The 27,814-nt window shown below is 37.9% G+C and overlaps 1 protein-coding gene across 4 annotated transcripts in view; it reads left to right on the forward strand.

Moving 5' to 3' along the window:
• RABGAP1L (RAB GTPase activating protein 1 like) overlaps positions 1-27,814 on the forward strand; it is a 706,627-nt gene that overhangs the window by 590,683 nt on the left and 88,130 nt on the right. The window lies entirely within an intron of this gene.

Consider the following 27,814-nt stretch of genomic DNA (forward strand, 5'->3'; position numbering starts at 1 on the left):
TTGATAGCACCCTCACTGCAAAACAGAGTTGATGAAGACCATGATCACCTCTCCCTTGACTTGTTTGACATTCACATAATCAAATTTACACACTGGGATGCAAAATAATCATAAAATTAAAACTGAGAAATATCTTTTCTTCCTTTATACATCTGATAATAGATGCTGCAGGGTCTCTCATGGTAAACACTTTGGGGAGAGATGCAAAATATATCAGAAGATGTGTACATCTCTCATAGGACACGTTGAAATCAGAACATCCCCCTCTGAATCTTTGGCCATTGGATTAGCCAGTTAAACATTCTCTTACATCATTTTCTTATAATTTATTTACCAGTCTATTTGCCTTGCTGGACCTTTAGGACTCCTTCCCTCGAGTGAAGGTAGGAGGTAAATTCAGTTCCATGTACTAAATACCCAACGTAATTCCTGGCTTCTTGGTATTGTAAGTGCTTAGTAATTCCTTGGTTAAAAGCCACATGAATGATGAAAGTAGTATGGTTTGTATCTGGCTGATGGGAAAAGTGTTCCTAGTAGTGTGCAGTATATGGATTATTTGCTGCAGAGAATTTCTTTTTAACCACATCAGTGATGTGCCTTTAAGGTATGGGTCAATCAGCAGTCCCACTCCTGGGCATATATGCAGAGAAAACCATAATTCAAGCAGACACATGCACCCCAGTGTTCATAGCGGCACTATTTACAATAGCCAGGACGTGGAAGCAACCTAAGTGTCCATCGACAGATGAATGGATAAAGAAGATGTGGCACATATATACAATGGAATATTACTCAGCCATAAAAAGAAATGAAATGGAGGTATTTGTAATGAGGTGGATGGAGTTAGAGTCTGTCATACAGAGTGAAGTAAGTCAGAAAGAGAAAAACAAATACAGTATGCTAACACATATATACGGAATCTAAGGGAAAAAAAAAAAAGGCCATGAAGAACCTAGTGGCAAGACGGGAAGAAAGACACAGACCTACTAGAGAATGGACTTGAGGATATGGGGAGGGGGTGGGGTGAGATGTGACAGGGTAAGAGAGTGTCATGGACATATATACACTACCAAATGTAAAATAGATAGCTAGTGGGAAGCAGCCGCATAGCACAGGGAGATCAGCTCGGTGCTTTGTGACCACCTAGAGGGGTGGGATAGGGAGGGTGGGAGGGAGGGAGATGCAAGAGGGAAGAGAAATGGGAACATATTGTATATGTATAACTGATTCACTTTGTTATAAAGCAGAAGCTAACACACTATTGTAAGGCAATTATACTTCAATAAAGATGTTTTAAAAAAAAAAAAAAAAAAGAATTACCATATGATCCAGGAATCCCACTACTGGGCATACACCCAGAGAAAACCATAATTCAAAAAGACACATGCACCCCAACGTTCATTGCAGCACTATTTACAATAGCCAGGTCATGGAAGCAACCTAAATGCCCATCGACAGATGAATGGATAAAGAAGATGTGGTACATATATATAATGGAATATTACTCAGCCATAAAAAGGAACGAAATTAGGTCATTTGTAGAGACGTGGATGGACCTATAGAGTGTCATACAGAGTAAAATAAGTCAGAAAGAGAAAAACAAATATCGTATATTAACACGTATATGTGGAATCTAGAAAAATGGTATAGATGATCTTATTTGCAAAGCGGAAATAGAGACACAGGCATAGAAAACACATGTATGGATACCAAGGGGGAAGCGGGGGCTGGGAGGAGTTGGGAGATTGGGATCGGCACATATACACTATAGATACTATGTATAAAATAGATAACTAATGAGAACATACTGTATAGCACATGAACTCTATTTAATGCACTGTGGTGACCTAAATGAGAAGGAAACCCAAAAAAGAGGGGCTATATATATATATGTATAGCTGATTCATTTTGCTGTACAGTAGAAACTAACACAACATTGTAAAGCAACTATACTCCAATAAAAATTAATTTTAAAAAAAGATATGGGTCATTATCTGGCAATTGAAAGTTTTTGTTTTTTGTTTTTAAATAAAGAAGTTTATTTATTTATTTATTTATATTTGGCTGTGTTGGGTCTTCGTTTCTGTGTGAGGGCTTTCTCTAGTTGCAGCGAGCGGGGGCCACTCTTCATCGCGGTGCGCGGGCCTCTCACTGTCACAGCCTATCTTGTTGTGGAGCACAAGCTCCAGACGTGCAGGCTCAGTAGTTGTGGCTCACGGGCTTAGTTGCTCCGCGGCATGTGGAATCTTCCCAGACCAGGGCTTGAACCCGTGTCCCCTGCATTGGCAGGCAGACTTCCAACCACTGTGCCACCAGGGAAGCCCTGAAAGTATTTTTATGAAAAACATTGTTATTATAATCTTTGTTGTATAAGGAATTTATCAAAATTTATGTCCCCTTTGATGACTACATCTTCAATTTGTGTGCTCTAAAAAAATCTATCACATCATACAGTTGACAGAGTGTATAATTTTGCAAGAACTAGGCAAATTGCACACGTAGGGACAAGTTGGGCACATGCCCCTACAGGAGCTTTAAAGGAATGCATTGTGGCCCTGTTGGTAATTGCCTTCTCTTCAGTTCCAGTGACATATGGCTAGGCTTGGGTAAACAGATGTTTGTACCAAATCAGGCACTTACTGTCTCAGCTCAGGTGTTAGGCCAGGCTGAAGTTTACAGCTGTGCCCTGCTTGAAATTCTAAAGCCATAGCAGTTTATTCTCTGAATACAGTGTACCTCTAATCTAGAATATGGCATTGTTGGCTTCTGGAATTATTTTCTTTCCCAGTCTATAAGATGATAATAAAACCTGTTCTCATAGGGATCATGATAAGCTAAGTGAAATTCAGTTCTGAATTGTTGTAAGTGAAATAAAAAGCTTTCATCTATGTGGTCTTAGATGACAGAAATGTGATTATAAGTAAACCCCAATTTCTTCTAGGCACACTAGTGCCTAACCATAGTGAATGGATAGTTCCTTTACAGAAGTCGGTATATTGATAACTTCGGTTCCTTAGAATACTAGCAGTAGGTACTATTTGATATAACTCTTTCCAGGGAATTTCTAGCTGGCTGGACTAAATTCCCATGCCTTTTGTGGTATAGTATATGGACTTTTATCTTAGTAGTGATTACATTTAAGTATAAAAGAAAAGCTTAAATGCAATAAAATAATCATTTCTCTATGACTTCCAAGAAGCAACTAACGCTTCTTGGAAGTCATAGAGAACCTTGGGAAAAATGCATGATTTTGTTTATCAGAACTGAGGAAAGCTTAACCACTGTAATAGGTAGGCCAAATCTCGGAGTATCTGTATACCCACAGTCCTTTTCTAAGGGCTCCTACCTGTAGCCTCTTCCTGAAGATATCAGCTCTACGCAGTGCATATAGGTGGCCATGCTCTGTATTGCTTGACCTTACCACCTACATTTGACCTAAAGCAGGCAGAAAAAAAAAAAAATGTTTAAGCAGTCAGGCTGTTTGGAGAAGACCTAGCACCTGTGCCTTACCTAACTGATGATGGTGACATAGTAGGCTGATGAGATCCTCTCTCTTAGGAAAGTTTGAAGGAGAGAGAATTATTTGGTAGGGACAGAAGTCAAATGCTTAACCAGAAAAAAGGCAGACAGAGATGACATGAGTCAGTAGAAGCCATGAGTAAGCAAGAGTGATGAGTAAGTAAAAGCTAGGTCGTAAAATTTTTAAAAATTGTGTGTGGGCGAGAAACAAAGATTTTATTTAATATCTGTAGGGGAGGAGCATGATCAACAAGCTATTGTTGCCAAAGACACAAGGAACTAAGCAAACCATTACACATCTTTCTCATCCTGGGCGACTTGCAGTTCTCAGTCCATGTTCCTGTGCTTCTCATGAGGCCTGGTTAAGCTGCTTTCCGTGGATTACTATGAGGCCTAGCCACATGGCATACCTTTGTTCCAGATTTTCACTGGAATCCTTGCAATAATGTTCCCACTCATACTCCTCTCACACACACTCATGAACAGCCACACACAGCGACTTGAGATAATTGATTCTCTATTCTTTGTAGCCAAAGGATCCTAAATGACGCAACTGCTCTACAAGTTCAACTTTTATTACTTTGGCTCTGCAGCCAAGGCAAGGACTGATGAACAATAGCAGTTTGTTTTGGGTTTTTTTGTTTTTTAACATCTTTACTGGAGTATAATTGCTTTACAATGGTGTGTTAGTTTCTGCTGTATAACAAAGTGAATCAGCTATACTTATACATATATCCCCGTATCTCCTCCCTCTTGTGTCTCCCTCCCCTCCCCCCTATCCCACCCCTCTAGGTGGTCACAAAGCACCGAGCTGATCTCCCTGTGCTATGCGGCTGCTTCCCACTAGCTATCGATTTTACATTTGGTAGTGTATATATGTCCATGCCACTCTCTCACTTTGTCCCAGCTTACCCTTACAATAGCAGTTTTGTGTCCTCCTGAAGAGGGTACAGACTTTGAACAGAAAAGGCAACTTAAAGATGATGTGATATAGGGAGGGACCAGAGAAAGATGGGTAATGCTAACGACAAAACATGGCATTTGAGGAGCCTACGTGGAAATGTGCATTAACAAAAAAATGTAAGCATAATATTTCTTCTTTTCCCCCTACTACAGTACGAGTTCCTAAGGCATTCATCACGGTATGCCTCTCCAGTCCCAAGAAGAGGGCTTTGCACATAGCAGGTGAAACACAAAACTGAGCACATAATGTGGCCCAGCTATCGGTTTGTCTTAAAGTTTAGTATCTGCTTTGAATTGACTGGTAAAAAATATACTTTCAGGCAGACTAAACTGAACTGAACTGAAGAGAGAGACATGAGTGAGAGATGAGAGTAGAATTCCCAGAAGCTTCTGGGAGAGGTAGAGATAGATAGTGTAGAATAGCCTAGAAACCATGGGAGGAATTTCAAAGAGCCGGATAAGAAACTGCCTTCCTCATTCATAGGACTAAGGACCAGAACATGCTGTTATCAGGAACATCTGCAGAGCACAGTACAGCAAAGCCTTTCACCAGAGAACATGATGTAGGGCATAGACAGTGGAGGAGAACTGGCAAAAACAAATTCTAGATTGTAGTTTTTAAATGGCAGAACAAATGTCATGGCATCCAACTGCACTAGGAGAACAAAAAGAAGAAACACGACTCCATCTTCAAGGAAAGTAGGAGGCGTGTACAACCCCATGCCACAGTATGTGATAAAGAACAAATAAATGCAGTTGAAGAAAGATACCCACAGCTGCAGATCCCAGATGAAGTTGAAAGAACTCTCTGAGGGACAAAACCAATAATGCCCAGTTTAGACTAACAGGACGAGATGTATGGGCTGGCAGCAGGAGCTTCCTTGGGCATGAAGAAGCAGGGTAATGGGTTCAATGAAGAATCACACAGACAAGGCTGAAAACGTGAACAAAACCTTACTGGGAAAACAAAAATGTAGGGATCGCATCTTTAATATAAGACAGCAGTAGATTTAGAGGAGAAAGCTTTTTTTTTTTAATTAATGTATTTATTTTTGGCTGTGTTGGGTCTTTGTTGCTGCGCACAGGCTTTCTCTAGTTGCGGTGCTCAGGCTTCTCATTGCAGTGGCTTCTCTTGTTGTGGAGCACAGGCTCTAGGCACGTGGGCTTCAGTAGTTGTGGTTCGCAGGCTCAGTAGTTGTGGCTTGCAGGCTCTAGAGTGCAGGCTCAGTAGTTGTGGTGCACGGGCTTAGTTGCTCCGTGGCATGTGAGATCTTCCCAGACCAGTGCTCGAACCCATGTCCCTTGCATTGGCAGGCGGATTCTTAACCACTGCGCCACCAGTGAAGTCCCGAGGATAAAGCTTTAAATAAGGCAAAGAAGGATGATTCATAACAGCAATATACTAGTAGTCACCTATAAAACAGAAACTACAGGAAATGTGAAAAGAAATAATTACATGATAGTGGTAGGAAATGTTAATTCACTCATCTTAGTTCATAAGAGACCATGTGGACAAAAAACAAGAAAAAGAAAACCTGAATAAAAATAATGAATGAACTAACTATTTGATATTTGTCACTCTGTGTCCTGAAAGCTAAGAACAGACCTTTTTAAATGCTGAATAAAAACAAAATAGACCATAAAGAAAATGTCAGTGAATTCCAAAAGGCAAAATGAATACATATAGCATTGCCTAATCACATTGCAGTGAAACTAGAAATTAAGAAAATAAATAGAAAAAAATTGTATTATCACCTGAACATTTAAAAAAAAATTTTAAACAACTCTTGGATCATAGAGGAAACCAAACAGGTTATAGAAAATCTAGGGGGAAAAGCACTACATGTCAGAACCTATGGGACAGCTAAAAGTAGAATTCAGAAGCACCTATCTTGATGGAGAAAGAAAATAACTGAATTAAATATCTAACTCAAAAAGTTAGAAAAATAATCAATAAAACAAACATTAGAAAGCAGAAAGTTGGAATAACAATAAAAGTTAATGAATTAGAAAAAGAAAATTAATCAGACTAATAAATAAAAGAGCTGGTTCTTTTTTAAAAAAATCAATTAAATAGATAAATCTCTAGCTAACCTAATAAAATTGAAACTTGGGTGAGGAAGAGAACACAGAATAAGAAATAATAATGGGGAAATGATAGAAACAGAAAAGAATAAAATAATTATAAGAAAATATTTTGCTCAGTACTATGCAGATTAATTTGAGAACCTGTAAGGAACATATGCTTTTCTAGGAAAACAAATGATCAATACTAATCTCAGATAATTAGAAAATCTAAACTGACTATTTATCACAGAATAATTTCCCCCCAGCACCCTCAGGGAAAGCCTGAGTGAGGCCCGGGTGATGTAGCAGGGGAATACTAATAACCTTTCAGGACCAGATCATATCAGTCCTTCCAAATATATGTGCTTTACCGAACATGGAGATTTCTCACAGGAGACATAAGAAACTAGTAAACACTTGTTCTTGGGAGTAGAACTGGGACTAAAGGACAACATTAGAAGGAAATCTTATTTTTTACTAATATCTTTTGTACTTTTACTATTTTATACCATTTGTGTATGTTGCTTATTCAAGTGTGAGGAATTTAGAATACCTTTGTTTCACATTTGGACAAGTTCACGACACCATTTGGCTTCTGTTATTTTGTTTTGTTTACCTTAATGTTTTGGTAGGTAGAATTTCTTAAATGTCCTTCGAAGATGTCCCAGCCTAATTCCTGGAACCTGAGAATATGATGAGGTATGACTTCTCTGATTATATGTCACAGTTGACCATAAAATAGGGGTATTATCCTGGATTTTCTGAGTGGGCATGATCTAATCATATGAGCCTAAATGCAGAGAGCTTTCTTTGGCTGATGGCAGAAGGGAAGTCAAGGAGGGAGGAAGTATGAGAGGGACTCCACGCACAATTGCTGCTTTGAAGATGGAGGGGACCACGGGAGGAGGAAGGCAGGCAGCTTTGAGGAGCTGAGGGTACCGCCCCCCACCCCCAGGGATGGCTGGCAAGGAAACAGGACCTCATCCATACAGCCACAAGGAGCTACATTCTGCCAACAAGCTGAAAGAGCTCGCAGGTGGATTCTTCCCCAGAGCTTTGAGATAAGAGGCCAGCCCAGCAGGTATCTTGATTTCAAGGCTTATGAGAACCTGGGCAAAGCCCAGCAGAACCCACCCGGACTTCTGACCTTCAGAGTTGTGAGATAATAAATGGCTGTTGCTTTCAGCCACTAAGTCTATGGTAATTTGTTACACAGTAATGGAAAAGTAGTAGAGTAAAATTATATTTTAAAACCTCCAAACATGTGGGGTTTTATGAGGACTTAGAAATGGGAGCCATCTTTCCTCCTGTCTGGAGGTGGTAGGATGGTGTGAATCAGCTTCAGAGCCCCAGGCACAGGGACCACATGTAGAGTCAGGGTCTATGTGATTCCTGTTAAGTGCCGTAAGTAAAATATACTCTGCTGTATTTTCATTATTTTCTCTAATTGTGTAGAAGTCCAATTTTATTATTATTTATTTTTAGTCAGGAACTCAGTGTGTCAGATAACAATTTTATTATCTTAATGAAGAGAATAAATTTTTTATACCTGTTTTGGTTTTTTTCCCTGTTCAGATTATAGTCTTGAAAGCAATTTTGGGGGCATTTCCATTTTAAACAATCTTTTCTGTTTTCAGTGAGGAAGTTGGAATTTTTTTTCTTTGGATATCTTAGGAAATTAGCTCCTACCTTTCTAAAAATTCGTTGTTTTTGTGACCTAGATTTTAAATTTGTCATTAGAACAGTTTTTGATCATGGCAGTGGGGTCAAATGACACTGTAATTCTTTGACTAGTCTTTCCAGAGTATTACTTATTTGACTTGCCCCAGTTTTGTTCCAATGGCAATTTTATCTGAGACTGAATATGGTTTACCTTTTAAATTGCTAGACACTAAAAGTTATCTTTCAATTAATTATTTGAGTTTAGTGGTGTGGGAATCAAATATTTAGTTTTTATTTAATCGATTGGAATTTAGTAAATTTTTGCCTCGAAATGTTAACCCCGAGAACTGCAGAAGAGAAGCATATCTGTTCAGGTCTCCAAAGAGCACAGGAAGATTCAAGAGTGTGGGGAATTGCTTCTGTGGTCTCCATCACTTCAGATTCCAAGTAGAAAAGCACAAAGCAGTCACAAGCAAGTCAGTGTCAGGAGCCCAGCATGATCAGCAGATGCAATAACACACAGAATCTCTAATACTGAGTTTTGATGCCTTTTCTTTCTGGTAAGTTACGTTGTCCAATTTTCCTTTCCTGGCCCATTCCAGGGGCTTGTCAATAGCCTACCGAGGTCAGGAGATGCTTCTGCCTCATGTACAACACCTCTGGGCAGTGTGGTATAAAAAGATTTATCTATGATAAATGTGAAACCCAGGAGGAAAAATTTTAAGCAACTGATTTTAATGACTGTACAGGGTCATTAAAATGAACCTGTTTGACAGAACAGGTTTGACAGAACAAACAGTTTCTATTTTGCTTTGATAATCAAATTTCTTTAAAGAAGGTATTGGTCATGTTTAGCAGAAATTTGTCATTTTCCTTAAGGAAATGAAGTTAAATATTTTTGTTTTGTCTTTAATGAGATATTTCTAAAAGGAAGGGAACTGTATTATTGCTAATCCTGTTGTGGATGGAGGCATTCAGAGCAACCACACTAATTATATTAGTGCTCTGTGCCAAAGCATATATAATGACTGTCAGTGATTGGTGTCTAAATTATGAAAAGGTAAAAACTTGCATAATAGAAGAATGCTATTTGGAAGAAAGCAGGGTGCTTTTCTTGGAGTCCAGTAATCTTTTTTTTTTTTTTTTTTCTTTTTTTTCACATCTTTTTTGGAGTATAAATGCTTTACAATGTTGTGTTAGTTTCTACTGTACAACAAAGGGAATCAGCTATATGTATACGTATATCCCCATATCCCCTCCCTCTTGAGCCTCCCTCCCACCCTCCCTTTCCCACCCCTCTAGGTCGTCACAGAGCACCGAGCTGATCTCCCTGTGCTATGCAGCAGCTTCCCACTAGCTATCTATTTTACATTTGGTAGTGTATATATGTTAATGCTACTCTCTCACTTCATTCCAGCTGCCCCTCCCCACACCCCCATGACTTCAAGTCTGTTCTCTATGTCTGCATCTTTATTCTTGCCCTGCCACTGTGTTCATCAGTACCGCTCCAGTAATCTTTTTATCTAATCAAACTACACCTTACAGTGTACTTTGTCTCCTTTATAAACCATACTTTACAGATACTGATTTAAAAGAAATTCCCTCTAGTGGAAATTCTAATTTCGGAATTGTGCATAATTTAGGGGGGTCACACTTCCAGGTCTCAGCTCAAAAGCTAGCTTTCCTCCAAAGCCCAAGCCTGGATCTGGTAGATTATTTTCAAAGACTCTTGATGAACTATGCTAAAGGAAAGGAGGAATGGTACAGATCACCCTGAAATCCTGGTTGACTCTCTCCTGCGTTTGGGGTTTTCCTCTGGCATGTTTACCTTCTGATTAATGCTTCTCCTAGGCTAAATATAAAAAAATTAGTTTGCTGTCTGAACCCTCCACCTAATAACAGATGTGTCAGAGTCATGCTGATGGTAATGATATACTAGCCACAAAAGAGAAAGAAACCTGTGGGAATGAGGCTTTGAGAAGTATTATGAATGTCATATTGTAGAAAAATCTTGACTAATAAGAAAAAAAAAAAAAAGAAAGAAAAATCTAGCGCCTGGTAAATTCAGCATCAGCACACATAGTTTGCCTTCAGTAATTTGGACCTCTGCAGCTTTGGGGCAATATTGCATATAGGTGGTATAATAAGTTTATTTAGCAGAGTTCCATCAAGTAAATATAAAAATCTCAGTTTTGTTATGGTAATAATATTGTCCTCATGTTTTTGTTTTTATTTTTTGTTCAATGATTTCATGAATGAATTGCCTGGTAGAAAAGCAAGTAATACACTTCCCAACCTGATATTATGTATGTGTTGAAGCTAAAGAATGTCATACAGAGGAGTGCCCTTATTCATAAAACATTAGGGGCAGAGAGGGAGGAGGCTTTCCATGTTTTAATAACAAAGACCTTTCATTGTAAAAATTATTATTATTCCTTTAGAAACCGTATAAATTACTGAAGGGAAATATGACCAAGAATATGTTTTGGGTGAATAAATGCCAGATGCCCATTTCACTAGGTGATTAGTATTCTAAATATTTTTCCATTAGCTAGTTTCAGCTCAGGAAATAGATTAGATGCTTAATGGCCTAAGCAGCCAGGAAATGAGCAATATATTTATAGATTCCGCTAATGAATTTTAAGTAAAACTTCTTGCCTATTAAAAATTCTAACTGCAATACCCAATGTAAATGCTTTTTTAAAAATGCTTTTTAAACTATTCTCTCTCCTCTCTTATCCCAGCCCTTTTGAAGGTCTAGTATTCTCAGTAAGGAGAAGAAATTACCTAAAATCATGTTTTGAGGAAAGCCTGAGTTTATATTAAGTGTGGGGAGTCAGTTACCATTGAGCCTAGGTCCTGTGTTTTAGTAGCAGAGACTAATCCGTTTCTGGTCTTGTTTTGGAAATCTATAACAATCTGACAGAGCAACCACCGTGGACCATTCTGATGGCCCTATTAGGGCGCAGAGATTCTCCAGTCTAAAAGGTGCTGGAGGAAGCTTATTTCCACCTTATTTAGCCCTAGGAGTTTAGCTGTGCTCTGTGGAAGCCTGGGAGTGACTGTATCCTATACGTAGAACAAAGGCAAGACAGGCTTTGGCTTCTGTTAGGGCCCTTGCTTAAGAGTCAAGAGTACTTATTCCCACCTTAACTTCACCACTGAATAGCTTTATTTGGGGCCTTTGATATAAGCAGTTGAGTTAGAGGACCCCAGAGGCCCTGTACAGCTCTTACACCATATTAGTCTAAATCCCACCTGTGATTTCATAGGATCCTGAAGTAAGCATTCTACTCCCCTTCAATGGGCCTTTTTTTCTGCACCTGGTAAACAAAGATACAGGCTCTTGAGATAGAGGGACTGTTAAAATCAGAAAAGAAAGGCTCAAATCAAAGACATTTTAAATGAAATGAGATTAAAAGACATTTGTTTATTTTTTATGGGAAATGAGGGATTAATACATGGATTTTCATCGTGTATAGAAATTTCTTTCATTTTCTTCCTGCAGCCTATTGATTAAAGTTCGAATTCCTTGAGTTTTTCATTCTGGTACCCCAGATGTTTAGCACTCTCCTCTGTACATAGGAAAAACTCAGTAACTATGTGTTCCCTTGAATTTCACTAAAGTACCATTTAAAAAAAAAGTAAAGTATCAACTGCCTTTTAGTATTTGAATTGTTTTAAGCCAATTTTTAATGATTGATTGATGTTTATGCAGTGGCCCATTTTTATTTGTTTGTACTAACAGAGCATAGCTTTCATTAAATGGACAGTTCAAATGAGAAGATAATTTGTGTTCTTGAAGCCAAGCAGGACCCTGTGGGGCTCCTGGGCACGGGAACCTTTCTGTGTCCCCCGTTTCTTGTTTGTAGGAAATAGACTCCAGCCTCCATGGCCTTCCCTGAGTTCCAAGGGCAGATTCAAACAGTTGCTAATCAGGGAAGGGAGGGAATGCAGAGACAAGGGAGGAGACCACCTGAGGCCAGATCAAAGAAACTAGAGAAGCTCACAAGGAGACCACCTGAGGCCAGATTAAGGAGTGCAGGCCCTGCACACACCCTGATCCTTGTTAGCAACTCTGCCCTTGAACCATTGCTATAAAACTCCTCACCAAAACCTCCTGGGTTGGGACACACAGTTTTTGAGGCATGAGGCTGCTGTGTCCCCCCTTTACCTGGCAAATCAATAAAGCTATTCTTTTCTACTTCACCCAAAACTCTGTCTCTGAGATTCAATTTGACACCTGTGCACAGAGGCCAAGTTTTTGGCATCATTCTTAATTTTAAAATATTATATAGTCCTATTCCCATGCAGATGCTCTCAGATCAAACTGACTAATTACATATTGGAATACCTGGACCAATTTATTTTTTTATTTTTTTAATTTTTTATTTTATTTTTTTTAACATCTTTATTGGAGTATAATTGCTTTACAATGGTGTGTTAGTTTCTGCTTTATAACAAGTGAATCAGCTATACATATACATATATCCCCGTATCTTACCTGGACCAATTTAAAATACAACTTAAGGGAATTCCCTGGCAATCCAGTGGTTGGGACTCCACACTTTCACTGCTGAGGGCACAGGTTCGATCCCTGGTCAGAGAACTGGGATCCCACAGGCCACACGGTGTGGCCCAGGAGAAAAATAAACAAAAATAAAATGAAATGAATGAAATAAAATAAAATTTATACAGAAGCAACCAAAGGTTCACCACTGCATTTTACTGGGTCTACCTTTTATTTTTCCGTTTTATTTATTATATTTTTAAGTTATACCTTTAGATTAAAAAGCCCCAGGATAAACACACGAGGAAACATTTCCAAGTTTAAGTTTTAAACAACACCACACTCTTCCTCCCAATCTACACCCCACCTAATAGCAGCAAATCAAGTTAATCAAGTAGTATAACCCTAAAAGCATGGAGGCTCTATCCTCCCCATCACCTGCTTTTACAGGTCTCCACCAGCAACAGTTTCCCCTTGACAGTGTTGTCGAACCCAAGTTCATGTGCCCAACACACAGTGAGACCAAACAAACAGAAATGTCGGAGTTTGGAGCAGCAAAAGGTTTATTGTAGGGCCAAGCGAGGAGAACAGGTGGCTCTTGCTCAAAAACACCCTGAACTCCCTGATGGTTTTTGGGAAAAAGTTGTTATAGGCAAAATTTGGGGTGAGGGCTGCAGGTGTGTGACCTTCTTCTGATCTGTTGGTGGTGAGGTAGCAGGGCGGTGCTCCAGGAATCTTGTGTTCAGGGAAGTTACCATCCTCCACCTGGGTGGGGGCCTTAGTTCCAGCAGAAGAGCTCAAAGGTATTGTCATGTATCAATATATCCCTTGAGGAGGAACCAAGACCCTGCTTTATCAGTGCACTGTTGTTCCTTGACTGTTCCTCCTTTGTTCCTGCATTCCCTCCCTTCCATAATTAGTAGCTGTTTGAATCTGCCCTTTGGAAATCAGGGACCGTCTAGGCAAGAATAAATTATATTTTAAAAAGTGAGAGGAAAATGAAAGGGAGAAAGTAGCATAAGAAGGAAGAAGAAAACAGCCAAGTGGGAGAAAAGCAATGTCTTTGATGGGGTGTGCCAGGGTGTGGCAAACCAAAGCCTGACAAGCTGTAGACCTCAGCCCCTGGGATGCATATAGAATAAGAGCTAAAGAGGTGATGGGTGTAGTTACATAGCTTTGATCAGAGTCAGTGCTTCCTATTGAAACCTGGCAGCACACAGTGGGGCCCTCCCAGGTACAAATCCTTTCCGTGTCCCCCGTTTCAGTTGCCTAAGCCCCTAGGCTTTGGTTTCCTCATTTTGTTGCAGGAAGGGGGACCACTTCCAGGGCCCAAGAATGGGCTCTTGTCTAACACTCAGAAATGAATTGTCTGAGGAGACACATGTGCAGACAAAGCAAGAGACTTTATTGGGAAGGGGCACCCGGGGGGAGAGCAGCAGGGTAAGGGAACCCAGGAGAACTGCTCTGCCACGTGGCTCACAGTCTTAGGTTTTATGGTGATGGGGTATGAGTGTGGGGAGGAAACCTTTTTTCCACCCTCTCAGGTTTGGTTTCTTGGGGCCTGTGAATTAAACTGACAAAAGGCATATGTTTCTTTATAGATGTTAATATTTTTACATGAATGGAAACTTCACAGAAAAGAAGTGAAAAACCAAAGAGGCCGTTAGACCTGGGGACCATTTAACAAAGGGTGATAAATTGTGACTAGACAGAGGAAAAAGGGGTTGGGGCTTGTAGGGGGGTGAATTGTGGGAAGATGACTAGGAAACGTATGGGGGAAAACATGGTAGATAAAGGTTGTAGAGGGGGCACCTTTACAAATGGAAATTTCCTTTGCAAAAGGGAAACGTATGCCCTGCTTTTGGGCAGATAGGGGGAGGGCAGAGAGCTCCTCCTATGTCTGCTGTTTCTCAGTTGCCTTCAGCTCCAAATAATCCTTAAGTCACCTTGGCATAATTTTGGGGTGGTGTATTGTGATCACCTTCAGAAACATAAGAATCTGAAAACCCTTTAGAACCCTGTGTCTCTGAAATTCATGGCTACTAGTGTAGGGGAGGCATCAATAATTTTCCCTCTATCCTTCTAGGTTCTTGGCTGAGACACCTCCTGTAATAAAAGACAGATTAATAGGATAAAAACAAACAGAAGCTTAATAACATGCATACCTCCTGTATACATGGGAGATACCTAGGAAAACTGAGTACCTTCCCCACATAGCCCAAGCAACCACCTTAAATAACATCTCCAGCTAAAAACAAATGATGTTTGGGGGGACAGCCATTAATGGGAGGTTGCCAGGAAAAGCACAGTAAACAAGGGCACGGTTGTTATGCAGAGTTAAGTCCTTGCCTTCTCCAATGATAAGAGTTTCTAGAAGTTTAGAATCATCCTCTCTCCCTGTACAGAGAGGGAGACACACTTAAAAATGGAGACTGCTCTTATAAAATGTAAATGTCTCTTACAAAAGGGTAACTTTTACTTGATTTTCAGAGCTTTTCCTATGTCTGCTGTTTCTTAAAAATAGTCACCCTAAAATAATCATTATGCCTAAGAGACATTTTTTTGGTGGCATATTCTGCTCCCTTTCACTACCTTATAAAACTGATTGATGAAGTTGAATGATGCATATTTAAACATGTAACTAATTAATACTGATACATAGACAATACCTATAACAATGAGATACCCACAGGTGATTTGTGATTTTCCAATTTTAAGAATATTTAATATCAAAATATCAAGTTGTATATGTTAAATACATACTTTTTCATCAATTATACCTCAAAAAAGCTGAAAAAAAAGTATTTGAACGTTCTGGTTGTAATCTCTGAGGCAAAGACCTTGTCAAAGTGAAAGAAAATTTGTCACAGCTATTAACCAATGACTCATTTTTCGGATAATTTTTTTTTCATTGAGATAACATAATTTAAACTTAGTGAGGCTATTAGCTTTTTTTTTTTTAATAAGTATATTTATTTATCTTTGGCTGCATTGGGTCTTCGTTGCTGCACTCAGGCTTTCTCTAGTTGTGGCAAGCGGGAGCTACTCTTCATTGCGGTGAGTGGGCTTCTCATTGGGTGGCTTCTCTTGTTGCAGAGCACGGGCTCTAGGTGCGCGGGCTTCAGTAGTTGTGGCACGCGGGCTCAGTCGTTGTGGCTCGTGGGCTCTAGAGCACAGGCTCAGTAGTTGTGGCTCGCAGGCTCTAGAGCGCAGGCTCAGTAGTTGTGGTACACGGGCTTAGTTGCTCCGCGGCATGTGGGATCTTCCCGGACCAGGGCTCGAACCCGTGTCCCCTGAATTGGCAGGCAGATTCTTAACCACTGCACCACCAGGGAAGTCCCTTTTGGATAATTCTGAGACACCATCAGTTGAGTTTGAAGCTACAGAAATTATTTTTAAAAGTCTGATAAAAAAAAAAAAAAAGTCTGATGGTTAGAAGTCAATTTGGGATCAAAAATAATCCCTCTCCATAAATTTAATTTACTGTATATCCACGGTTCCCAACTCAGGGCAGTTTTTACCTCCGGGGGACATTTGGCAATGTCTGGAAAATTTTGTCACAACCTTGGGGGAGAGGTACTACTGTTTTCTAATGTGTAGAGACCAGTAATGGTACAAAATATTTTAAAATGCACAGGTCAACTCCATACAGCAAAAAATTATCCATCCCAAAATGTTAATAGTACCAAGGTTGATAAACTTTTCTATATGTGACTCTATGACTCAGGATGAGTTCTTCAAATTGGAGTGTCTACTCATGTTTAATTCTGGTAGGTCTTGAAAAGAAAGTAAAGGTCATTAAAATCTCACATCTCAGCCATGCACATCATGACAAACTGCTTGCTGACTCTTAGATTTTACTCTTACCTGGATAGTTAGATCTTGACAATGGATTCTTGAGTGTAGTCCGAAGCAATGTTATTACTATGGGAAAACAATAAAGAGAAAGCATGTATTTATTTATTTATTTATATTGGAGGATAATTGCTTTACAATGTTGTGTTAGTTTCTGCTGTAGAACAAAGTGAATCAGCTATATGTATACATATATCCCCTCCCTCTTGTGCCTCCCTCAAGAGAAAGCATTTACAAGATCCTACTAATTGGTATTAATTGTCCAATCTGAGCAGGTTTAAGGCCTGAGTAATTCTTTCATAGACAACAATTCTTGTATAATAGTAGGCTTCAAAATGGAGTCATGGACTGTAAAGCTAAAGTGGTCTCGACCAATCACCTAGTCCAATGCTGTTGTTTTAAAATAAAATAAGCTGCCTATCTAAGCTCACATGGCGTTTTGGTTGCAGAACCAATACAAGCCATGTTTACAGCCGAGGCACAAGGCACTTCCTTCTCCTCCGTGTAGATATTCATCACATTCGTAGGCTCTTTTCGTTGGCTCATTTGTTAAAGTTGACCCTCACTAGACTCTGCATCAAGGTTTGTTCAACGTGGACTTTAAGAAAACTCAGGGAGGAACTGATTTTGTGAATAAGGGGATTGATAGTTGCAACCCTACAATATTTACACAATTTGCAACATAATATTAAAAATGAGGAGGGGGAGAAGTGCAAGGGTAGGGTGGGGAATTTCCCTTGAATCCTCAAAATGATAGAACTGGAATTCTACTTACTATCTTTCCTTTCCCGACAACAGTTGAAATTCTACAGTAATTTTCCCTTCGGTTATTTGCATTTTTCCTTTTTAAAAAAGTTTCCATTATTATACCTAATAGATTAAATAGTATTCCTTTTTACTCACTGAGTTGCTATAGTAAGATCTGTAAAAAAAGGTTATTCCAAAATGCTGACATTAAAGAACAAAATTTTCAGGGATCTAGTAGTTTAAGCAACATCATGAAACCATAGCTTTACTAAGATACATTTTTTTTTAAGTGTAAACCAGGCTTATGACATATCCTGAAACTGGGGATTTGAAGAAAATACTGTTAGGGAAGGAGATTTATAGAGATCACTGTTAGTAGTAGTAATTGGAGTATATCCTGATCTGATTTAATTTGAGATATTCAAAATAATTAGGCTGTTGAGTGTAGAGGTGAGTATAATCATCACCATTTCAATAAAGTTGAAATATTAATGTGCTAAAGTACCATCTCATTTGGTGCCAGTGGAAAACAAAATGCTTAACCATTGTTGCAAAAATCACTAAACCTCTCTTACCGCCTAATTAGCTGGTTAACTCATTTTCCTTTTTGCTTTTCAAATGCTGTTCCCTGATTTTGCGTTCAATTTATCTTTTTCTGAAAACCTGCTAATTTCACGTGCATTAGCCCTACAGAAGAGAATGTTGCTTAGCAACCGCCAAAATAACTAATAAGCCTGTATCTAGTAAAGCCTTAAAGGACTTATTTATTTTAAATTTATGTATTTCTTTATTGACCATTAAAATCAAGAGGAAGTTGGTTTCACTTTGAATTTCTTTCAAGTTCTGCTTTTTATTTTTTTGGTTAACTTACATATGCTACATGTTTTGTACCAAAAACAAAACACATAGTATGTTTAACATGAATGTCTCTTTTCTCCCATCAACCTCTTAACATTGCTCTGTGTTCATCATTTGCTTTAGTTATTCTTTTCTAACAGAATACCCTATCAATGATAATGCTGACTAAAGAAATGTTTTCTAATTCATTGGATACAGAATTCTACAATATTGCTTTTTAATGCCTAAGAGGCTAATTTTTTAAGGAAGAAATACATTAAGGTTTTAAGAGAGGGAAATACTTAGAGATTCAGTTGAAATGGTTGATATTACCCATAATGGTTTTATTTTTGGTTTTTTGACCCAGAAGTGTCTCAGAAGAGTCATCTGAGCTAAGGGCTTGGGGTGGGAAGTGGTGCTATCTCATTGAGGTCTCCTATCAGACTCCTGTCACTTAGCCTTGGCATGTTCGCTTGTCAGAAGTTTAAGTCTTCCCACTCTGGCATACAGAGCTTTAGTGTTATCCAAATTTGAGACCTGTTTGCTTCACTCTGCTCTGTTCAACTACCCTGGGGCTCCTTTTGTATTCTGCGGTGTTGAAAAGTTAAAGACCACTTCTACAAAAATATTAATAAAAAGAGCACAGGCAACTTATATTAATAGTGCCAAGGCCATCTGCATTAAAAAGAAATTGCATGTGCTTTCAGGAGAACTTTAGTCTTGGAATGAAACTCCTTTACAAAATGGCCGCTATCTTCCAGGCTTTGGCCAAATTTATAGCTTATTTTCTTTCACAGGAAATAACTCCTGGAATATCATCTTGCATAATGGTTAATTACCCTCTCCACATGTCGGAGGTGCTTTTTTTTCTTTAATGGACTATCGTCAGTAAAATATTATCCTAACGTAAAATAGTGGTTTTTTTAAAAAATAATAGTTAATTACTGAAAGCTGCAATAGCTATAAATAATAGAGTAATTCACCTATAATTGGCTAATGTAGGATCCATTAATAAACTATAATCTGTAAAACCATATATACTGTGTTCACATCTCATATTGTCAACCCTTGTATAAAGAGAACAGTGCAGAATAACTGGAGTTAAGTTTAAAGATGTATGTAAAAATGAATACTTAGTATAGTAAACTATCTGATATAAATACAGTATGTGCCAAAGAGTCAAATAGTTTAGGACAAAAAATAATCTTTTAAGAGAGGTATGTATGAGAGAGAGAGAGACAGAGAAAAGGAGATAGGTAATGGGGAGAAGAATGGAGAGAAGACAAAGAAAATAATGTTATGGTTGAAGTTTAAAAAACTCTTTGAACATTAACATGTTAGCTTCAAGACCAGCTTACTGTTCAGTTTTTCCAGGGGAAAAGAAAAAAAAAATTCACAAGACTGTTAATAGTAAATAAAATAGTTAATAAAAGCAGCCACTTATTAATGCTTCAATTCTGTGTTTGCAAGCATAGATAAGGGGCAATTTCTTTTATCCTTTATAAAGTTTAATACCAGAACTCTGCTTAACATTAAGTTTATTTAGCCAGGCTTATGAGCCAGTTTTCCTGTAATTATTTTAGGCAGTTCTCCTTATACATGGGAATAGAAAATTGAAAGTATGGCTAGAACATTTGATAACTGAAATTTTCATAAACTGAAACTTTTATTTATTTTAGCTCTTAATTTTAACTTATTCCCATAGCCTATTTGACATAGATGATTAGAAATAACATCTACCAATTAGAGTCACAAATTAGAGATTTTCCTTCTTTCCCTGTTTTTGCACTCTTTGAAAGAGAGATACAAGTAGTGAAGTGACAAAGAACTAGTTGCCCATTAGGAGAAGCAAAAGACATTATTTACATAAATTAAAATTCTCCACAAACCACTAATATTTAATACATATTTGTATTCAGTTTTACAATCTGACCATTTATTCAGATTTGCTAGTATAGAAGCATATAATCTCAGCTAAAGTAATTTTTTTTCACCATTATTTCAATAATAGTTAAATGTTGGTCATTTTAGTATTATAAGTCATAATCTCATATTACATTGCATAATTAAAATTCTCCCTAAATGCATGCTAAGTTTAATATAAAATAACGGTTTCACAGCAGTTTTGAACATTTAAAATTTATATTTAAGAACACATTGAAAATTTTAGTACAGGATAATAAGGACAACATAATAAGGAATGCATAGCCAGAAATTCTAGAAATTGACAGCTGCTTGTTTTGCCTTTGATTCTTTATGTATCTGGTTAACTAGTAGATAGGCCTTTTTCACCTAAACATTTGCAGCATTACTTAGATCTCAAATGGACATTTAAAATAGGAAAGATGTTTTGCAGAATACATATGTCCTTATGCCTAAAGGTGGTTATCATATTAGAATTTCTTACTGAAAATAAAATCTTTGGTCAGCTATGCAGGCACTAATATTTCAGCTATGCAGGCACTAATATTATCTCTTAACTTCCTGCTTAATTTGAAGAGGAATTAAAGCATATGGATTTTAGCTATTTTTATGATCCTCATGATATTAGAGAGATGTTCTCTATGATGACACATAACAATTCTTAAACCTGAAATGATCACTTTTTGGGAAAAAATTTTAGATTGAACATAAAAAATAAACTCTTATCAAAATGAATAAAATTAGAATGCTTTGGGCATTGCCACTGCTGTTAAAAAGTTAATACTTTTTATTATTTTACTATTAGCCAATTTTAAGCAATTTACTATTGCCCTTAACGCAAAGAAAAAGCCAATTTTTAGCATCATGAAAGCCACCATTGACAGTTCAAAGAACGCTGCCTCAGTCCACATGGTATTTTCTGTTGTAACAGACTGTTAATATGTGCATTAATAAATTATTAATAAATAATATTATCAGATGCAATGAGTTTTTAGTTCATATTTTCAATATATAATGATATAATATGAAAAACAAAATACTAAGAGAAGAGAAATACGGAGTCCCGCTTTAGAAATTTTAAAGTTTCCATTTCAGGATCTCCAAATTGAATTTTTTTTTTTCTTCTCTCTTGAATTCATGTTATGCAGAACTTGTTGTAGGTGGAGAAAAAACAAAAAGCAGAAAAAACCCCCGAGCTTTTGTAATCACGTATTTCGGTTTTAATCATGTCTCTGATTTACTAGTGGTGTGATCTCAAATACACTTAGGGCAGTGGTTTCCTCTTCTGTAAAATGGGGATAATAAAACCAGCTTCACAGTATTGTTGCAAAAACTAAAAGAGATAACAATGTAGTTAAAGCTCCCGCCAGCACAATGACTGTTAAATTTGTGGGGTTTTCCCCTCCTTCCGTCTTCACCCCTAATAAAATTCAGTTGATATCTTTGAACCGAAGTAGATTACAGGTTTATTGGTCAGTTCTAAGCTTCTGGATAAGCTGTTACTCTAAACTATTGCATAGGATATTTGTTTTGACTCTAAGATCCAAATGAACACTGGAAAATCTTTTTATAATACAGTTATAAAGAAAGATTATGTATTTCCACATGATAGCCCATAGTAACAGTGTTTTCTTGATCAGGTTATAACCGATGAATATCGTTATACAACAAATGCTCTCTTTGTTCCCTGTTCTTGTCACAATTGCTCAATTTAATAAGAGGAAATTGATTAGGCTCTGTTTGCATTGTAGTCAGGAAACTGGAGAGGGAAGCTAGACTGTAAGAGATCCCCTCCCACCCCATTATCAACCTTTTACCTCCTCTAACCTGCCTCAATTATTTCTGACAGAAGGACTTGTGTAAATTACCAGATTGCTCCCAAACAAAGCAACATCTAGAAAGATTCATTGTGCAGGGAAAACTGGTACAGGATTGGAGTTGTGTGACACCTTTTATTTCTCCCTCCAGAATTTTTATTAATTGGACAAGAAAATAGAAAATAGAGGCATTGACTGTGTTCTTATGTACTAAGAAGAGACCCCACCTCATTTCTAAAGGTTATATTCCATCTTCTCCTCAGTTTTTGGCAGATGATCTTACCACTCCAGTCGTCTTTTTTCTTTCTTTCTTTTTTTCTCACCGTGCTGTGCAGCTTGCAGGATCTCAGTTCCCTGACCAGGGATTGAACCCAGGCCACAGCAATGAAAGCCCTGAATCCTAACCACTAGACTACCAGGGAACTCTCCATCATTTTTATTAATGTTGATAATAACAGCAACTATCACTAATCAAATACTTTATAGAGCCTGGCACCTTACTAAGGGCTTTTATGTGCATTACCTTCTTCCTCATGATATCAGCACTGTTATCATTTTCTCATTTATGGATGAGAAGACCAAGGGTGAGACAGCTTATGGAACTTATTCATGGTCAAACAGCTAGTATGTGTCAGAGCATTGTATCAAACCAGGGTATTTTGAACCCTGGAGCCCATGTGTTAACCATTATGCTATACTTACTCTAATGATAAAAAATGGAGGCTAGAAAGGCAGAAACCCTGCAGTCTTCGAGGACTGCCCTTGGCCTACATACCTTGTATTCCAAATTTGTTGACCTGAGATTGGAAACCTACCACAGGCTGATTCAAATCTGCCTTTGAAACTGTACCTCCTACTGTACCTAACATAAATTCACCACTCTGGCCAGGCTAATTTTATTTTCTCTCTAAAAAAATTACTTCACTTTGCTTATGAAAATCCAATCCATTTTTTCCATGAAGACTTTACTGTCTGCAGAAGGACTTAATTCTATTACAATCCTAATATGACTTGACAGACATGGTGTATTGTATTGTGTAACCTTAAGTGTGTGAGTGTCAAGGAGATCCCAGCGTGGGAGAAGCAGTGGTGTCTGGCACAGGGCTGATTCTCCGTACATGTTTGCTTACTTCCCTTATCTTCCTGTAGTCATGAAGGGCATGCACTTTGCAGCCAGACAGGCTTGCTTTTGAATCCTGTCAGTTCCATTTCTAGCTGTGAGAATGGAGTCAAATCACTAAACTTCTCCACACTTTAGTTACTTCGTCTATAAAGCAAGGATATTTATAGTACCTAGCTCATTGACTTACGCAAAGATTAAATGAGATTCTATGTCTAGGACATAGTGAGTACTTACTAAATACTAGCTGCATTATTATTATAGAGAATTTTTAGTATATATTAGTCATTATTATAACTAGATTATATGTTACTATATTACACATTTATAAGCCCTCCTCATGCACATTGCATGCATTTAGTAAATGCTGCTGTTTTAATTTTAATTGATATAATTCACATACCATTAAATTCTTCCAGTTTTAACTGCAGGATTTTAGCCGAGTCCACCACTGCAAGCTTCTGTGTATGACCTACTACAGGGATCTGAGGGCCCATTTGGAAGAGTTATCCAGGTTGGGTCACCAGCCCTACAGGAAGAACTTGAGACAAATGAACACTAGAATGAAAACGAGTTAACACTTTGTTGTTCTCTAAACCTACCTTCTGACCTTGTGAAAAAGGAATTTGAAACATATTCCATGTGGAATGGTTTGATTTAGTGGTCAGTAAAACTTAAAAAAGTTATTCAAATGCTTTAGAAATTAAGGTAAAGTTATTTGCAATTACAATTCAGTTGTATATTCTGCTCAAAATGAGACAAGATGAAGCATTACTCGTATTCTTAGATGTGTTTGGAACCGTCCTCGCTTGGGGTGATAGCAAATATCAGTGAATGCTTAGGAGCACTTGCAATGCTTATTTTTGGTTAGGTAAAATTTAAGTGAATGTGTTGTGTTAAAAAACAAAATTCAACTGAGTAAATTTTAAAGATCTTATTGGCTTTATTCAACAGTTCACGAAAGGGCAGCAGCCAATCTAGCAGATAGAAAGGAGCTCCAAGGAGCCGTACAAAATGAAAGGCTTTTATAGGCAGAAGGGAGCAGGAACAAGAAAGTTACATGAGGCAAAAAAGTGGATTGGTTATCACAAGATTACTTTCCTTTAGGGGACAGCAGAGGTCTATCAGGCAGATTACCTAACTAGTGCTGATGAGGTGATTCCTGGTTTAAGATTTCATTTCTGGGAGAGTGGAAACTGTAACAAAGTCTTTGGTGACATGGGGCTTAGCATAAGTGACTCCATGTTGGACCTGTTGTCTTGTTTTTAATAGTTGGCTGTGGATTTCAGAGTTACAAATGAGGTAGAAAGCTGACTTGTTAAAGAGTTGCAGCTACTCTTTCATAGTCTGGAATGTACCTCACCCTCATTCTTTGTAGTGAGATGCAAATGAGGAAGTAAGATACCCAGTGTAACTGTTGAGCAAGTATTTATGTCCCACTGGTTTTTGTTTTCTTAGTTTAACTCTGGGGATTTTTTTTTTTTTTTAGAATATGTGTTTTCTGAGGTTTTGAATTTGCCTAGCAATTACTAGCAAAGATAGGAAAGATAATGAGCTGAATGGTTGGAATTTGACACGAGAATAATGGTTTTCTTTATTTACCTTTGCATGATTTTAAAGAGAACTAAGATTTCGCTTATTTATCTTTTACTTCATGTTCTTTTTCCTTTGTAAAAACTCAGCATGTTACTGGACTATTCTGAAATCCAAAATATTCTGAAAAGCTTTCTTCTGTTTGATACTTCAGTGGTTTCTCTCTCATTTTATCTTTTGTTCCGCCACTTAGGGCACTTGGGTTCTGTAATGTGCACTCCTAAGTGTAAAGAGAAACCTACTTGGAATATTGTTTTCCTGTGATTAAGAAAGTAATTGTAGAATTTTGTCTTTCTTAGAGTTCTTTATGTCAATACCATGAACATTTTGTGACAGTCCGTTAAAATTGAGTCATGTATACCTCATGCATGTTTATATTGAACTGAATCTATTATATATTAATTGAATCTATAAAGATGTTCCTGAATTATTAGAAAAAGACCACTGGGGAACGAAGAACAGTCTCTACAGGGCTTTGCCAGTACATGTGGGGGACATAGACCTTTCTGCCCTCTAGGCCATATTTCTGTCCTGGTGGTTTTGTCTTCCTTTCTGTCTTATCCTGATTTTACGGCTGTTGTGATGAGAATGTTGAACAAGTAGAACCTGAGGCATGGGAAAAAGGGTCCTTACAGCCACTCTTGTGAGGTGAGATCATATTTTAATGATGTGTGATCATTTTTTAATGTATTGGCTGCTTTGATGGTGGATAAAAAGAATACTACTCCCATAATTAAACTACATTGCTTTGCTGCATTTGGGGAGAACACAGAAATTGAAAAAAGTTCACATCTTATTCAGGCTTCTCTTGATTTTTGTTTTGGCTCTTTCTAAATTTGACACTTGAGAATAGATGTTCTCTGAAGGCCAGGAATGGTTTATTAGACTCACACTCATTTAGTATGACCCAGGTATGTTTTTGTTAAATAGTAATAATCCTAGAAGAATGGCTGTTGGAACAAATCAGCTAACAGAGTAAAATCTGTGTAAAAATTTTAAAACAGCATTTAAAAATATTTGGAGATATTTTATTTGTTAGTTTGTTCTTATCTTAATGAGATCTAGAGAGGCTTTTGAAAATTATTTTGTAGGCAGTTTGGCTTCTGAATAGAAAGACTGTAAAGAGTAGCTAATAAAAAGTGTAACAACTGTCCCCAAATCCTCTTTTAAAAGCAGAAGAGTTGATATTAGAAAATCCAAATTAGGGTACAAAGTAGACTGCATTTGTCGGGACACATTATAGCAACCTGGGGGGACTTTCTTAACATCTGGGATTACTGTTCACCTTTGTTTTTTATTCTGATAGAGATTAAAAAGGTATTTTCACCTTCAAATCCCCCAATAAGCCTATTTAGTGGAGGGAAATAGGACACACTGCTTTTGACTCTTTCTGAGCACACTGAGCACATGTGAAAACCTCCGATATATTCCATCCCTCTCAATTTACATGACCATGAGGAAACTGAAACCTCCGGAGGTTAAATGACTTGCCCTGGGACAGACAGCTAGATGGTTCCTGCTGGAACTGGAGCCCCTCTGTTGGTTACCACGAGTGCCTTGTTTTCTGCTGCCTGTTTGATACCCAATCCTCTCCTGGTAAATTTTAGCAGCAACTGGTGTTGTCGGCACTTCACGCCTTGATCTCAGGTAATTCCCCACCCCCACACCTTTTTTCAGTGGAGCTGCACAGTGTGAAGTCGAGGACTGCAGAAGCTCAGGTGGAAACCATTCGGGGAGATTAGTGGGTCTTAGTTCACCGGGAAAAAGGCAAAAGAGTAAGAAAGATGTCTTGCAAGGGAGTGAAGTACTGTATGTAAACATGGCTGTGTACAATGACTCCTGAAGTTTGGGAGGGTACGATAGCTGTTATTTCTGACACTGGAGAAAACATCTTTAGGAAAAGAGAACACAAAGACAGTTTTTTAAATAGATCATTGGTTTGCAAAAAGTATGCTTTTTGTTGGGAACACAAATATACATTTAACTGTATGACAAAAGGAACATTTGAATTTTTGCTTCCCAGACTCTGGAGTATGGAGAAACATTTAAGGGTGACAAAAAATGAAGGATGCCCATCAAACTTAGAGGAGTCCTTGCTCTAGAAAACATATGCACTGTGGCTATGAGAGAGGACCTCTTGGATTTAGGAGTGAAACGTTGTTAATAATTAGAAGGCACTGTGGCTAATTAGAAGAGTCTTTTGAAAGTAATAAATCAGAAGCATTTTAAAGATACCTAATTGTTTACCTAAGAACCTGTGTGGAATTCTCAAAGGACTTAATTATTTGAAATTGTTAGCTTTTGTTTTTGTAATTTTTAAACTGTCTTTACAGCCTTTATGTTTCTAAAAGTGTTTTGCACTCTTATAGCCCTGATGCCTTAGAAGTTTTATGAGTTTAACACACAGCACCTAAAATTATTTGATACTGTTTTCCCTGGCCGTTTTTTTTTTCTTGGTTAGGAGTGTTCTTAGCCAAGATGATTACCTATTGTTACACCGAATGTGCTCTCCCCGGGTGCATAGGCAACTGCTCAAATGCGGTTATAATTCTTGTTTGCCCCTGGGTGGTTGCCAGCAGGGAATAAGGCATTATGGGAAGTAGTTTCTTTACCTTCCACAACAGGTGTCTTTGTCAGTGCACCTGAGTCAGATATCATTGTGGAAGCACTGAGTCACTGGAGCAAAGGAAAATATGAAAAGTCAGAGGAATTGCTTTCACAGCTAGAAAATGGTCCTGCAAGATAAATCGGAAACCTTCTGGTGCTAGTGAATGCACGAAGAGATTCACAGTATCCTTTAAAGTACTTCTGAAAAGATAAAAAGGAATTGAAAAGGTATGAACTGCCTGTCGCTTTATAATACCTTGTCTCCTGATGATCATTTAATTTTTACCTGGTTAGTCAGCGTTAAGATGAATGTGCTGGAAGAATTTTTAAGGAAAATAATGCTTAAAAGGCAGAGCTGCATTGTAGGGAAAAAATGAAGTGAAAATGCTTTACCAGCTCCAACAAGGGTCAAACTCAGTTTGAAGCTGTTTTAATCTTGAGGATTTATTTAAAGTATTGCATTTTCTGTTTAAATAAGCCTATTAGTCTTGCTTGTGTTTCCTAGCAATAAGGTGTTTTCCCCCTTCCGTGTATGTGTGTGTGCGCGTTTGTAATCTAGAGTGCTATAGTATTGCAAAACTCTTCTAATCACAT

Source organism: Balaenoptera acutorostrata, chromosome 1 (assembly GCF_949987535.1).
Source record: "Balaenoptera acutorostrata chromosome 1, mBalAcu1.1, whole genome shotgun sequence".
Classification (NCBI taxonomy): Eukaryota; Metazoa; Chordata; class Mammalia; order Artiodactyla; family Balaenopteridae; genus Balaenoptera; species Balaenoptera acutorostrata.